General features: G+C 37.5%; 1 long non-coding RNA gene across 1 annotated transcript in view; it reads right to left on the bottom strand.

Moving 5' to 3' along the window:
* Window positions 1-15757, bottom strand: part of LOC130454082 (uncharacterized) — an 85737-nt gene that overhangs the window by 62569 nt on the left and 7411 nt on the right. Inside the window, exons 2-3 of the long non-coding RNA XR_008911754.1 lie at window positions 6845-6906; window positions 5144-5317 (exon numbers count right to left, since the gene is read on the bottom strand). This is a non-coding gene — a long non-coding RNA (uncharacterized LOC130454082). The remainder of the gene's footprint in view (window positions 1-5143; window positions 5318-6844; window positions 6907-15757) is intronic.

The raw sequence follows: 15757 nt of genomic DNA, 5'->3' as shown, positions 1-15757 counted from the left end.
TCAAGCCTGGTAGGTACTCTTTTCTCTGTGCTACCTAACGTCCCTCTTGACTTTTTACTACCTCATCCAAGCACCATAGTTCAATTCATCTTCTCCTCTGGCTTCCCTTATAGGCATTCTTTTCTTTTTTTCCCCTGCCCTCTTTTATCCCTCCCTTTTGCTTCTCTATTTGTTCTCTTTCTCTTTCCCCATTTTTTTTAAAATAAAAACTCTTAACTCCAAGGCAGAAGAGTGGTAAGGGCTAGGCAATGGGGGTCAAGTGACTTGCCCAAGGTCACACAGCTAGGAAGTGTCTGAGGCCAGATTTGAACCTAGGACCTCCCTTCTCTAGGCGTCATTCTCAATCCACTAAGCAACCCAGCTGCCCCCTCTCTTTCCCCATTTTTAATCACCACCTTGCCTCTCTTTTAGAATCTGTAGTTGTCTGCTTCCTTGGGTCTTGAGTAATTTATTACCATTTGAGACTTTGGATCCCTCCCTCCCAACCATCCCAGGGATTTCCCCACATTATCTAGTGGAAGAAGTCAAATGCTAAAGGGGTGACAATTTTTAAATCAAATCTATTATGTATTTTATAAAGGAAATTTCCACTGAGCACTAGAGATGAGTTGCTGTTTTTCAACTTCAAGTTTATGGGGTCACAAAGATAATAAATGACTTGCTCAAGATCACATATCCAATATATTTGTAAGAGGGAGGATTAAACAGAGATTATGTTATTTCTGATTCTAAAGCCATCTCTATTTCACTGTGACTACCTCCTTTTGATTTATAAAAATAGAATATCTAATTGTTTTAGTTTTCTGTGCAATTTTGTATTAATAGAACCCCAGAGCTGTTATGGGATATATGAAAAGCACAGAGGGGAAACAAAGATTACCCCTGCCTTGTTTCCACCAATGTCCCTGAACTGTCATTCAGCACTAGGTCTTTAGCTGGATTTAATTCATTGGTTCATTTTTGATAGCTAGATTGATGCCCATTAACAGTCCAGCCAACCAATGATAGAAGATTCAGAAAATACTTGATGTTTTCCTCCTTTCTTTCCTCTCTAGCAATTCAAAACAAGAGGGAAGTTTCAGGTAGTCATTTATATAGTGACTGATATCATTCAAGAAATACCTAACAACAAAAGGCATTTTTGCATATCTATCTTGACAATTCATATGTAATGGAGAATAATAAGGGACTATATTTGATGTTAATGATAACTGATAGATCAGGCACTTATCTTATTTCTTCTGTCTTTCCCTCCTCCCTCTACACCTCCCTTCCTCCTGTTTCTTCCCTCTTCAGCTTCTTCAGCCTCTTCAGCTTCCCTCCCCCCTTCTTCCTCTTTCTATATCACTCAGGGTGAACTATGATGTTTCAAATGAAATATACTTTTCTGTTCTTTATCTTAAGCAAGGGGTTTATTTGGGTAAGACAGGAAAAGATTGGGAGAGAATGGAGGCAAGAGGGTTGGGGATTTCCCTAACATTACTGGGTGGAGGATATTGGGACAGAGTTCAAATTGAGAGAAATGTCTTTCATCCACCGAGCAAGTCAGAGAGATATCTGGACTATTGTCCTTCTTTTTTAAGTCACCAGGGACCACCACTCCTTTCTGTCTTCTTCCTTCCCTGATACAAGGCAACAGGAAAAAACCAGAGTGCAGCCAGCTGTTGGCTTTTGCCTCCAACTGTTTTCCCTGTAACATTCTAAATCAGAACCTCTCCTTTAACTGACAGGTCACCACTCAGCCACTGCTTCTGCCTTTTGCATGCTTCCCAATTCCTCTCTTTCACATATAAGAAATGTATTGGAGGGGGCAGCTGGTTGGCTCAGGGGATTGAGAGCCAGACCTATTGACAGGAGGTCCTAGGTTCAAATATGACTTCAGACACTTCCCACCTGTGTGATCTTGGGCAAGTCACTTGACCCCCATTGCCTAGCCCTTACCACTCTTCTGCCTTGGAGCCAATATTGGCTCCAAGACAGAAGGTAAGGATTAAAAAAAAAAAAAAGAAATGTATTGGAGAGTAAAGGAGTCAGAGTTAGGCCTTGGGCATACTCCAATGTCCCCATGGTTTTATCTTCCGAATTATACTTTAATTTTTCATGTTCTTGAAAATGTCTCTTCCTCAAGATTTTTGGAAGCTCCCTTCTGATTTCAGTTAATCTATCAATCAGTCAATCAGGCCCAAAACACTTTAAGTGACTACTTTGAACTAGGCAAAATGCTAGATTCTTGGGATACAAAGACAAAAGCAAAAGATTTAAGGTTCCTGACCTGATTACATAGGACAACACGCATCTATATTAATAGATCAATACAAAATGATTTGGCAAGTGTATTCTAAGTGTGCCCTTGGAGCCTATTGGGTGTCATGGCATCCCGTTGGCCATAATAACTCTTATTTTCCATTATCTAATTAGATAGTATTTAAAAAAAAACCATTACTTCCTAAATTCTTATTTCTTCCTTGATACAACCACATATTTTGTCACCTGTTGGAGAGTGATTCTTGGCCTATGGCTCCATAATTTAAATAGCCAATGTTTTCACAGACATAAATAACTAAAAGAAAATTTAGCACCATTTTCTCATTCAATTATTCATTGGATGGCATATCACGTATAGCCACAATGTCATCTGAATGTGACAATGGGAAAATATCCATTTGAGAATGCTGGAAACCCTGGCTTTTCACATGAACTAGCTGCCGAGTTGATGTTGGCTTGTTGATTTTGGATCTAAGACAAGCAGATAGCCTGGGGCAGGGGAGGCAACTGAAGGGAGTCAGTGGCCTAGAATAATAGCTTCTCCCCTTAGCCTTGGAATGTTTTGCTCCTTTGCTCAGTTCATTGAATAGCCTCTTGCAAAATAGATGAAATGTTTCAGCAAGTGATGAATTGTGTTTGTTGGTGGACAGTTCAGTTGCATTTTTCCAGTGATTGCTGATCGGAAGGAGATGCTATGTGATAAATGCCAAACCATAGACATGTTTTGGATCAATCAGTGGAGGGCCATGTGCATCCTCTGACTTCTGCACTTCTAGTTTCTGACTTGAAGAAGGGAATAGTACCCAGATCATCTATTAGTTTTCATGCAGGAATGAATGGCTTTGTCTATAGCCTCCATGTTAAAGCATTTAAAAATATATTTTTTGGACCCAGGCAGAAAAGAGTCTATTTAAAAAACATTACATCAATTCTGCATTCTTTATGCTAATGAAAGGAACAGAGGCACATGGATAATCCAAAACAGTGGATAATCAAAATATCATTTACATTTGGCTCTGTGCTACATCATATCAATTTGGCAGCAGCAGGCTTGCCTCTTTAATTATGTTTAGCTGAAGCTGGTATTAAGATGAATTTTCATTTCTTGAGAATGAACCAAATTATGGAACTTGGGTGACTAGTTGAATGCATATCTAGTAAGCAAGGGCACTCAGTCCAGGGTTTAAGAAAAATAACTAGAGGTACTGGTAGTAGAGTCATAGTTAGCAAGAGTAACTAGGTAGATCGATGGGTAAAGCCTTGAGGCTGGAGTTAAAAAGGTTTACGTTCAAATTTGTCCTCTGATACTGATTTTCTGTTTCACCCTTGCCAAGTCACTTCACTTCTGTCTACCTGAGTTTCTTCAGTTTTCTGGGAGATGGGAACAGTTACAGAATTTTTCTCTCAGGATTGTTATGAGAATAAAATGTGATAACATTTGAAAAGTGCTTAGCAGAGTACCTGCTCTATCTATAAATGCCTGTTCTCTTCCTTTCCCGAAGGCATACTAGATAGACAACTTCCACAGATATCTTCAATAGTCACAAGCCCCAGAAAGAGGGATAGACTTGGAGGCAGAGTACCTAGGCTTTAATTCAAGTTGTTGTACTAATTATGTCTATGTTCTTGAGTAAGTTTTTTTCCCTTCCCAAGGCCTAATCTATAAGATGAGCCACATGTTTAGAAAATGTTTTAGATTTCAAGTCAGAGAACTTAGGTTTAATTTAACTTTTTTTTAAACCCTTACCTTCCATCTTAGAGTCACTACTGTGTATTGGCTCCAAGGCAGAAGAGTGGTAAGGGCTAGGCAATGGGGGTCAAGTGACTTGCCCAGGGTCACACAGCTGGGAAGTATCTAAGGTCGGATTTGAACCTAGGACCTCCCATCTCTAGGCCTGGCTCTCAATCCACTGAGCGACCCAACTGCCCCCAATTTCACTTTTTAAACTTACTAAATGTCTAGTTCAGTTATTTCAGTGGTGTGACTATTTCTGATCTTTTTGGGGGTTTTCTTGGCAAAGATACTGGAGTACTTTGCCATTTCTTTCCCCAGTTCATTTTACAGGTGAAACAATTGAGGAAAACAGGGGTAAATAGTACACACAGAGCTAGTCACTGTTTGAGGCCAGATTTAAACTCACTAAGTTGTTTCTTCCTGACTCCAGGGCTGTCTATTGTGTAACTTAGCTGCTGTTGCCTTGATTGAATGTGAGCCACAATTTCTTTGAGTCTCAGTTTCCACATCTATAAAATGTGGGGAGTGTTCATATGCCTTCTAACTAGATTCCTGATACATAAGGGTGGACTTTACTAATTATGTATGGATTAGCCAGTCATTAATGTGATGCTCCTTTTGTCCTTCTGGAGGAATCACAGTCAAATCCTGCGCCAAACCCATACTTAATTCCATCCACAGAATATCCACTGAGTGGAGCACATGCCTTTCCCCTCCCTCCATCCTCTTTTAATGTTGGTTTCATTGTAATGCAGCCAGCTTTAATAAACAACATGACACCTCATTAACAGGTATATCACTGCAAAAATGCTCCATACAAGAAAGCAAGGAGGCTGCTGTGTCCAATCCCAAGTATAGGCGATATTCAGGACGGCATCGCCATTATTAATATATAATTGACAAGCTCTGGCAGTGTGTATGTGACAACCTATAGGAGCAGTTTAGCATGTTTCCCTACTTCATTGAAATCTGTTCTTCCCTTACCACAGTCAGGGAGTCGAAATAGCTGAACTGTGAGGGCATGAAGGGAGCAGCCAATGAGCCCAACGAGGACACCAACCTCCCTTCAATTCTGAGGCTACCCACAGCCCATAAGTAAAACCAAGAAGAGTCAAAGCCTCTGAGCTCGTATGGTAGGCTTACCTTTTAGATAGAAGTTGCAAAGATGTGGATATTGCAAAGTATGAAACGAAGGAAGTCAAAGAAGGTTTCTTCATGTCATTCCAGGGGGTTGTTGTTCCTTGGTGGTCTTCCCTGGGTGCATATTCTTTTCTGTTTCTGGGAAACTCATTTGTGTCAGGCTGTGCTGAAAAATGCCTGAATTGAAAAGGCATGGTTTAATGAAAAGAGAAGAAATTTTGGAGTCAGAAAACCATTAGATTTAAAGTTGAGAGAGACCACTCAGATCACTAAGTGTAATCCCCTTTTCTTCATATTGGGAAAGCAAGGCACAGTAATGCTGCGATTTCCCCTGTCTCCCAGCTAGGTCTTATGTTGTAGCATTTAAATCCAGGTCCCTTGACCCTAAATCTAGGACTATTTACAATTCACAATTTCAGGATTGGGGTTCTAATCCCAGCTCTATCATTTACAAGGTTTCTTCAGGAAAAAGTCACTTCTTAGCTCTAGACCTCAGTTTTCTTATATATAAAAATGGGAGAGTACACCTTAATGATAACTATGAAGTTGTTGGTTACAGAGAACATCCAAACCCTGAGTGATGATAAATCTGTGCCCCAAGGTCAAAGACATTTTGGCTTAATAGATTCCTAGCTATATGACCTAACCCTTACCTGTCTGTCTTAGTTGTTGCTAAAACAGAAAGTTAAGGCTTAAAAAACAACCTTGTACAAAAGAAAGTGGGCTTATAAAATTAGAAGTCTTGTGATGGCATTCCACCTCAGATTCTTACTACCCAAGTAACCTTGAGAAAGTCATCTAAACTCACCAAGTCTTGTTTCCTCACTTGCAAAAGTCGAGGCTTGTAGTAGATTCACTAGTCTAAGTTCTCCTCTAGTCCTAGGACCTATAATTTATGATCTCATGAATACCTCCTGAGTTTTCCCTATTTACTCACATATTCTTGTGTCAAAGGTTGATGGTCCATTATAGTAAAAAGTTATAGAGCCTAATAACCTTCTCTTTTAAAACAGCATCCATATGAGGAGAAATCCAAGGCTAGAGACCAAGGATGGAACTGAGTAAAATAAGAGGAAAAGTCTGCTCTAAAGATATCTTCTTATTCACTTGAGCCGACTAGTCTGCCACCCATTACTTCTATCCAACTCTCCAATGATTTCAAGGGAAGTTGCATAAAGTCATAAGGTACCACTCCTACTGGCTTTGCTTTTTATGACTCCTGGCACAACATAGTCCCAATCAAGAGATTCCATCCTAAGAACATCCAGAACAAAAGGGAAGAACTACTCTTTCTTAGGTAAAATACTGCATTTAGATCTGTGGTTAAAGTAGTCTTCATAATATTTCTTACCTAACAGTATAAACATGATTCGGGATGAGGGATATCAAATCATGTAAGAAACAGTTTCTACTCATCTGGAGTTTATACTATTAAAATTATCATTTATTGGTGAGATTCTGTGTGACTCCTTCATTGGTGGAGGAGGATAATTTTGATATAGAAATTTTCCTTAAGTCACACTATGCAGATGATTGACTATTCTAAGAATAAAAGAAATGCAGTTTTTAACTATGATTCTCTTTTAGCCTGAAACTTTGAAGCATATAACTTTAGATTGTAACTTCCTTTTTCAATGGACTACATCTGAATTCTTATGTCATTAGAGCTTCATCTTTAAATTAAATCTGACCTTGAGCACTTACTATGTGATCATGGGCAAGTCACTTAACTGTGTTTCCTTCCATTTCTTCATCTTTAATATGATCTGGAGAAGGAAATGGCAAAACACTCAGTATCTGCCAAGAAGATTCCAAATAGGGTCATGAAGAATTTGACACAACTTAAAACAAGTGAACAACAATAAGTCCTTGACTCATAAATGTATATATAGTATAGGTATAAGTACAGGAGACACTGAAGGAAAAAGAGGAAACCCTTGAAAACAACTATTGCTAACTAGCTGTCTTCCCAGATGGGTAAATTTCTAGGAAAGTTCAAAGAATAACCATGAAAAGGAGAAATCCTGATGAGCTGACGGCTGTAGATGGGATCCAAACTAGGAATTTGTGTCTAGAGGAAGTAGTAGGCATTATTTTCAAATAAGGCATTTCCCCTCTACAATTATTGTTCCTTTATTGTGTGTGCATCAGTTTTTTCCAGGCTGATTCAAGGCTGATACCATTTTAAATCATTATTTTTGGAAATTTTCTAACTTGGGTTCTCTCTCTCCCTTCTACTCCTTCCCCATCCCCAAGAGGGCAGTTATACAATATAGGTTTTGTGTATCATACCATAAAATACATAGTTCCATGTTCATTATGTTGTAAAAGAAGATACATATTGCTTATACTAGAGAAAAATTCATGTAGGAAATAAAGTAAAGAATGGTATGCTTCAAACTGCATTCAGACTCAATCTGTTCCTTCTGTGGTAGTGGATAGCCCTTTTTGTCCTAAGTCCCTTGGAGCTGTCCTAGATCCTTTCCTTGTTGATAATAGGCAAGTCATGCACAGTAGGTCATCTTACACTACTGTTGTCATTGTATTATTCAATGTTCTGATTCTACTCACTTCACCTTGCGTCCCTTCATATAAGTCTTTCCAGGTTTGTTTTTGTGGCCATCTTATTTGTCATTTCTTATGATACAATAGCATTTCATTATTATATACCATAACTTGTTCAGTCATTTTCCAATTGATGGATATTCTTTCAGTATCCAGTCTGCTACAAATATGTTTATGCAAGTATGTCCTTTCCCCCTTTCTTTGATCTCTTTGAGACACATACCTAGTAGGGCTATTACTACATCCAAAGATATATACAGTTTGATGGTTTGGGGGGCATAGTTCCAGATTGCTCTCCAGAATAGTTTTATTCGTTCCCAGCTCCATCAATATTGTATGGGGGTCACAGTTTTTCCACATTGCCTCTAACATTTATCATTTTCATTTTTTTTAATCATGTTAGACAATGTGATAGCTGTTAGGTGGCATTTCAGAGTTGTTTTAATTTCCATTTCTCTAATTAATACTGATTTGGAGTATATTTTTCATGTGACTAATAATAGTTTTAATTTCCTCATATGAGAATTTTTTGTTTATATCTTTTGACTCTTTGTCAACTGATGAATGCGTTGTATTCTTACAAATTTGACTCAATTCTCAGAAATCAGTACTTTGTCAAAGATATTTACTTTAAGGATTTTTTTTCTCCCAGTTTGTTGTTTGTGTTTTAATCTTGGTTACATTGCTTTTGTTTGTGCAAAAACTTTTAATTCAGTGATACTTGGTGTACATCCTGTAGGGGCCTCTTTATAGGCATGATGCCTTTCCTATTTGAATGTAAACTCTTTTTTCACATTTTAAATATATTTTACTTTCCCAATTACAGGCAATAATTTTCAACATACATTTTCCAAAATTATAAGATCCAAATATTCTCCCTCCTTCCTTTTCCTTAACCCTTCCAGAAATGGTAAGCAATTTAAACTGGGTTATAGACATATTATCATGCAAAATGTATTTCCATAGTGGTCATTGTTATAAATGAATACTCATATAAAACCAAAACCCCAAAGGTAAACACAAATAAATTATATGCTTTGATTTGCTCTCCAACTCTAGTAGCTATTTTTTGGGAGGTCAGCATTCTTTGTCATAAGTCTTCAAAATTGTCTTTGATCATTGTATTGCTGAGAATAGCTGAGTCTTTCACATTTGATCATCCCACAAAATTGCTGTTATTATCTACAACGTTCCCCAAGTTTTGCTTACTTCACTCTGCATCAATTCAGGTAGGTCTTTTTAATTTTTTTCTGAAATCATTCTGCTTTTCTTATAGCACAGTAGCATTCCATCACCAACATTTACTACAATTTGTTCAGCCCTTTTGCAATCGATGGCCACCCCTTCAGTTTCCAATTCTTTGCTGCCACTAAAAGAGGATTGTAAGCTCTTTTGAGAGCAGTGACTGCTTTTGCTTTATTTTGTGGTATCCATACTTAGCATAATGTCTGTTACAAAGCAATCATTTTTTAAAAAAGATTTGTTTGTTGATTGATTATGATGAGAGTAGAAAAGTTAGTTCGTGGTTCTATTGGGGAGGGAAAGATGTCAGGAAATCTACCTCCCCTGGACAAAAAGATACTGAGATATCACTGTCTGAAGAGAGAGGGGATGAGGTAGGGTTAAGAAGAGGATGATACTTTTCCAAGTTTCATCTTAGTTTGGTGGGGGAACAATTTTCCATTTGGTTGCTTCCTACCTTAATTATTCTTCCTACTTATGTACAACGTTCAGTTCATTCTATCCCATTAAAATAATGTAAGTTCTGCTAGCACCCTCTACATTTTTATGTCCTAGGACAAAGCCCCAGTTTTCTCACTCTCATTATAGTTCTGACTATAGCAATAACCCTTCCATGAATATAGAAAGTTTCCCTGAGTCTTTCATTAGTAAATCAGTTTCTCCCAAAGGCAATAAGATCGGAGCTAATCTTTCTGTAGTAACTTCCTTTCCTCCTTTCATCTCCTTAGATACTCTAACTAAACATTTCCTTTGGTCCTTAGACTGGTCACTAAATTACTTACTAAACACTTATAACTGCTCTTCTCTTTTCCCTAACTCAGCTGGGTTCCAAGAGTTACCATGTTAATCTACTCTCTATTTCAAATGAAGGATAGGTAAATGGATAGAAGAAAATGGATTCAAGGGGACCTGATGATTTCTCCTTGACACTTCATTTGGTTTTAAATGGATGTAAAAAAGACTCCGCTATTTGGGCAAGATGTTATAACCAATTGTAGATGAATTCTTTCTAAATGTACCATCGAGGTGGTAAATTCCATTGCTGAATTTTAAGCAAGACTTCATTTTGCTAGAGCCTGAGCACTCTCTCTTTTTGCAAATCAGGGAATGCCAGGTTCAAATTTCGCTAGAACCTCAGAAGATGATTTTATTTCTATTTTCTTCAACAGATCCCCTGTGTATTAAATGTTTATTAAATGTGAGCATATTTAACAATAAACATGTATATACATATTCACATATATATATGTGTATATATATATAAACATATTCATTTTCATACTGATAATAGTTATTAGGTCATAGTTGCTAGAAAAGTATAGCAAACAGGGCCTTTCCTGTCATAGCTTCTGGGAAATTATAGCAAGCAGAAAACATAGTATCTCACATTAAAAATTACAATGGCTTTGGAAACAGAGGATCAGAGTTCCAATTTTACTTTTCCTTAAATAAACCATTTCAGTGTTTCCATCAGCTACAATTCATCTAAAAATAACTACTAATTAGCTACTGTTGGTAAACTTAGTCTCAAGTACAAATCAGTACCATTGCTTGCAGATCTCAATAGTGAACCATTTACCACTTTTGCATTGAACTTTCCTCAGATGTAAGATGAGCACGTTGAACAAAATGTCCTCAAACATCTCATTCATTCCTAAATCTTTAACTTCATGATGGTGTTGTACAATGGATGCATAGTTTTTATTTACTCAAATTGTCTTTCCTCAATATTTACCCCAGTGAAATAATTTAATTACCAAAGGCAATCATAAGGAAGGGCAGATGGAGAGAAGAAATGAAAAAATATGGATGTTATTTTCAGCCTGAGTTCTAAATGAGATGGAGAGTCAATGATGTGATACATGCTGCTCCAATGAGCAGAAGCCTCACAGAAAATTCTCATGTCAGGAGTTATCATACTATTGGATAGATAAAAATAATGACACCCAGGAACCCAGCATATAGAATGGTAACCTAAAGAATGGACAGAAGAGGGCTTTTGAGAAAGGGACTTGTATCCCCAATTCTTCTCATTAGCCAGACTTTCATAGAAGGTTATAACTATTGTTAGATTCAAATTTAGGGTTAAAGTCTGATTATATTAATTATAGGTTGCCAAGGATTTCACTTAAAAAATCCTAAATGAAACACTCAAGTCAGAATGGAGTTTTATGGAGATTTAATTACAACAGGAGAAAGAAATTATTAGAGGGAGAGAAAGAGAGCGAGGGAGAGAAGGAAAGAGGGAGGGAAGGAAAGGAGTTTAACTCAGAACCACTCTGGCTCAGGCTGAGCCAAAGTGGGAGTTAAGGTCTTGGAGAGCCAAGGCAGAGAAGGGAGTCAGTCCTCATCACTCACGTGACTGATCTGAAGAGAAGCTGTCTGCAGGGCTCCTCCAAGCATGAGTTCCAGGATAGAACTGGTGTCTAGCCATTTCCACAAGAAGTGAGAGAACTCCAGAGGCTGTTCTCTACCTCACTTCCTGTGTCTCACATGTGCCAATGGTGGCTCAAGCTTGGCTTAGGACAGCCTAGGGAGGCAGTTAATTGTTTCTGATTTGTCATTAGCTAGCACATGCCCGTGTAGTGTGGGTGTGCACATTCTTGGGTGCAAGATCAAGCAAGATGGAGGAAATTTAAAAATTACACTATACAACTAAAAGCTATCATGTTAAAGGAACATTCAACCTCTATTATCCAAAACAAGGAATATGTGTGTGTATGTATATGTGTATATGTAGCTAATGCATGTTTGTGTGTGTATATATATGTGTGTATAGCCTTTTCTTTTTGCATTTTGCATCCTTAGTAAAGAGAATACCTGTACCTTATATGTAGCCATGTCATCTGCCTTAAAGATAGCTTAACTTGAATGAAATAGAATGATAGTAAATATAAACACACAGAGTAGAATATCTTGGGGGTGGCGCTGTTCACTTATGTCTTCTCTTGGCATAGGGAAGGGTGGCGTAAATATTCACATAACCAAAGGGATCTGTCATCTTTTCAATGTGGTTATTCCCTACAATGACACCATTAAGATACATGCTATTCCTTAGAGGTAATTTGGTATAACAGACAGAGGTCTGGATCCAAAGTCAGGAAAACTTGATTTTGATTTCCATCTCAAACACTTGTTAACTGTGTAACTTTCAGCAAAGGGGTCCTCCCAATATATTGGGTCTTTTTTTAAATGAGATCCTGAGGATACTTAGAGAGAGTTTACTGGCTATTCATAAGTTATTCTTTACTCTTAACTAAGGGGAAAATAAGTAGGGACTTATGTGTATGTGTGTATGTGTGTGTGTGTATCTATCAATTTCCCTGTCCCTGACCCCCTGTCCCTGTCTCTGTCTGTCTTGATCTCTGTCTCTCTCTGTCTCTGTATATGTATGTATGTATAAAGCCATGCATGATTCTATGCATAGCCATTTTCCTAAACCATTGCCTTCATTTTATGGTTCTTACCCATAACATTTTCTGTCATCAGTACAATCCAATGCACACTCAATATTTCCCTGTGAGCCAGAAGCACTTATATGCATACCGGACAGCCTGGCTCATCATATCCCCATTCTTCTTATTACTTAGTCTAATTGGGAAGAACTGAGTTTCTTGGAACCCAAACCGTCAAAACTGTTTTTCTGATGTGTCTGTAACTATAGAGATCTGCAAGCAGTGGGAGCCAGATCAGCGAGGTACCGACTTGTGCTTGAGACTAAGTTTACCAACTGTAGCTAATTAGTGGTTGTATTTCGATGAATTGTAACTGATGGAAACGCTGCAAATTAGAAACTGGGACTCCCATACCAGGAGCTGATCTTTGTTGCATTCATAAACATAGGAAGCATCAGCCTTGTGATTCTTCTAGTTATGTGTGGAGAACAAAATGTATCTCAAGATGACAAGAACTTAAAAGCTCGGCATTGTAGCACTTAGCTTCTTTGAAGGTGGGTCTAAAGAAATAAGACTTAAAGCTGAGGCAAGGCTGAGTTCAGCTATACTTGCTTAGTGATACTTTTTTAAAGAGCTCTTTATAAGTACAAAGCATATTCTCATCCAATCCTCAACCGAATCCTATAAAGTACAGAGGTTAGATGATTATATTCATTTTTATGGATGGAGATTAAGAAGCCCAGGGATGTAAAGACACTTGCCCAAAATGAAATAGCCATGAAGAGGCAGAACCAAGACCCAGGTCTATTGACTCCAATCCCAGTCCCTTTCCACGTTACCTTTTGAATTTGTGAATTCACATTTCCCATCTTAACTTATTTTACTCAGCCTAATAAAAACTAACACTGAATTTCATGCTGCCTTTACTTGATTATTTGGCAGTTTCAACAATTGGAAGAGGCAAAAGTAACAATGTATGCCCAGTGGGGATGAAGGATAGGTGCAATAAGGATTTTGCCTTAGATGCAGCCACTTTAAGATTTGAGCCCCCAGAAATATATCACATCTATGAGGGAGGTTTAAATGCAAAAAAAAATGTCAGATAGATGGGTTCTGAATTAGTTAATGAATAAATGAATCAAACTAATTCATTGTGTTTACTACCTATAAATCAACATTCCAAGTGTTGATGATGTTACTAGAAATGCAAAACAATGAATACAATGCATATAGAATTTTCATTCTTCGAGAGTCCTTTGTAAATAGTATATATTTATAGATATAAATTTATAGATAGATATATAGATATAGATGTATAAATTTATACGTATAAATTTATAGATACAAATATAGAGGATTTTCTGTTTTTGATGTTTGTAGCCACCTGCCTAAATATTGGATCAATCAGCTATTCATACCTATAATTTATGAATGAAATAATTTCAAGTATTTATTAACAATTTAATTCAAATAATTCAATTTGTCAACATTTTCAATGACCACATTCATCTTTGATTATTTCAATTATCCACATTTAATTTTTTTTTTTTTTAGAATCAGAAAGGTACCTTTAACTTTGGAACTCACTTAGGCTAAGCCCCTTATTTTATAAGGAAAAAAAATTCAATTCAGGAAAGAGAAGTCATTCATCTAAATTTATGCAGCTAATTAACTGCAAAATCTGAGACTGTAATCCAGGGTCCCTGACTCCCAAGTGGATGCTTCCAATGTCTCACTGCTTCTGTGCTTGGCACCCAAATGAAAGATAACAGTTTAATCACCAAATGTGTGATTTGTGTATGTATGTGTTCGTGTGATCAAATGTACTACTGTAGAATATAGAGAGAACATAATCCTTCCAGGTTGGCTAGCATTATTAGCTGGGCATTGTCAAAACAACATAATCCCAAACTACACTATGCAAAAACTAGAAGACACCCTATTATGAGCATCAAGTCTGACTGTCTCATTTTATAGATGTGAAAAATTAAGATCCAGAGAGGCAAATCCCATTTGCTAGGTTGCACAGGTAGCTAAGTAGTCAAGTTGGATGGTTTTAGAATTATTTGTTGTAATTCAGTAATTTCAGACATGTCTGATTCTTTGTAATCCCATTTGGGGGTTTCTTAGCAAAGACTATAGTGGTTTGCCATTTCCTTTCCAGCTCATTTTATAAACAAGGAAACTGAGGCCAGCAGGGTTAAGTGACTTGCTCAGGATTACACAACTATTAAGTGGCTGAGGCCAGATTTGAACTCAGGAAGAATCTTCCTGACTCCAGACTCTAAACACTACACCACCTAGCTGTTCTTTTAGATTATAGCAGGAAGTTATTTTCTATACCAAAGATACATCGGACGAGGAGAACAAATATATCGATTTTGTAGCTTTATAGCAGAAGCCAACACCATCAAGTGACCCAGCACTAGCTGTACACACACAAGCAACAGTGGTTGCCCAGAGAAAGTCCCAAAGCCTAGATATAGGTAACATGACTGATGACGTCAGGGCTGTTCAGCCTAAACCTCATCATCAGTAAACTGAAGCAAGTTTGATAGGACATTCATTGACTCCATTTACTCTAGACAATTGTCCTTGAGGACATAAGAAGCCTGAAAGCTGATGTCCACTCCTCCAAAATACTGTTTTAGCTCAATAGTCTATGAACATCATTAAAAGTTCTTGAGACAATCCTTTGGGAGCTGTCGTGTCCCAAAGACTGTACTCACTAAGAATACAAGCAGTCTGACATGAAAACACTCAAAGACGCCTTGTGTAATCAGAGCTATATTAAAGCCTATCAAGAAGCCCTTCAAATCTTAAGGTTAGAGTCCAGCCCATATCCAGAATCATATCAACCAAGTTTTCTATTTTCTTATGTGAAAACTCTGTTGCCCTTCAGAGCACCCTAGAACACAGTGCAAAGGACATTTGACTAATAAAAAAGTAGAAAAATGAAATTGATAAGGCCAAGCATATCTGTTTCCACAATGAAATAAGGAAAAACAAAACAAAACAAGATATGTGGTCATCAAGCTTAACTGTTAGTTTAAGAAGGATAGGGGCTTCAAAAGTGCATTACTGTTTCAACTGAAGGGTAAAAGGGATGGTTGATCCATCACATATGTTCAATTGAACATCATCAACAATACTACCAATAATTCATATTTGTAGGTTATTATCCCTAACAAACAGCATGGCCTTGGGGAAAGATGAATTGATTTGGACTCAGGAGATCTAGGTCCTAATCTAACCACTGCCACTTATTCCCTAAATGACCTTGAAAAGGACATTTAACTTTTCTCAGCTTCACTTCCCACATCTGAAAAATGAAATGTTTGAACTAGATGACCAATAGGGTTGCTTCTGGCTCTAAGTGGTGCATGGGATAGTTTAAATCCTGCCTCAGGCACTT

The sequence above is a fragment of the Monodelphis domestica genome, chromosome 4 (genome assembly GCF_027887165.1).
Source record: "Monodelphis domestica isolate mMonDom1 chromosome 4, mMonDom1.pri, whole genome shotgun sequence".
NCBI lineage: Eukaryota > Metazoa > Chordata > Mammalia > Didelphimorphia > Didelphidae > Monodelphis > Monodelphis domestica.
This window is presented reverse-complemented; position numbering and strand designations above follow the sequence as displayed.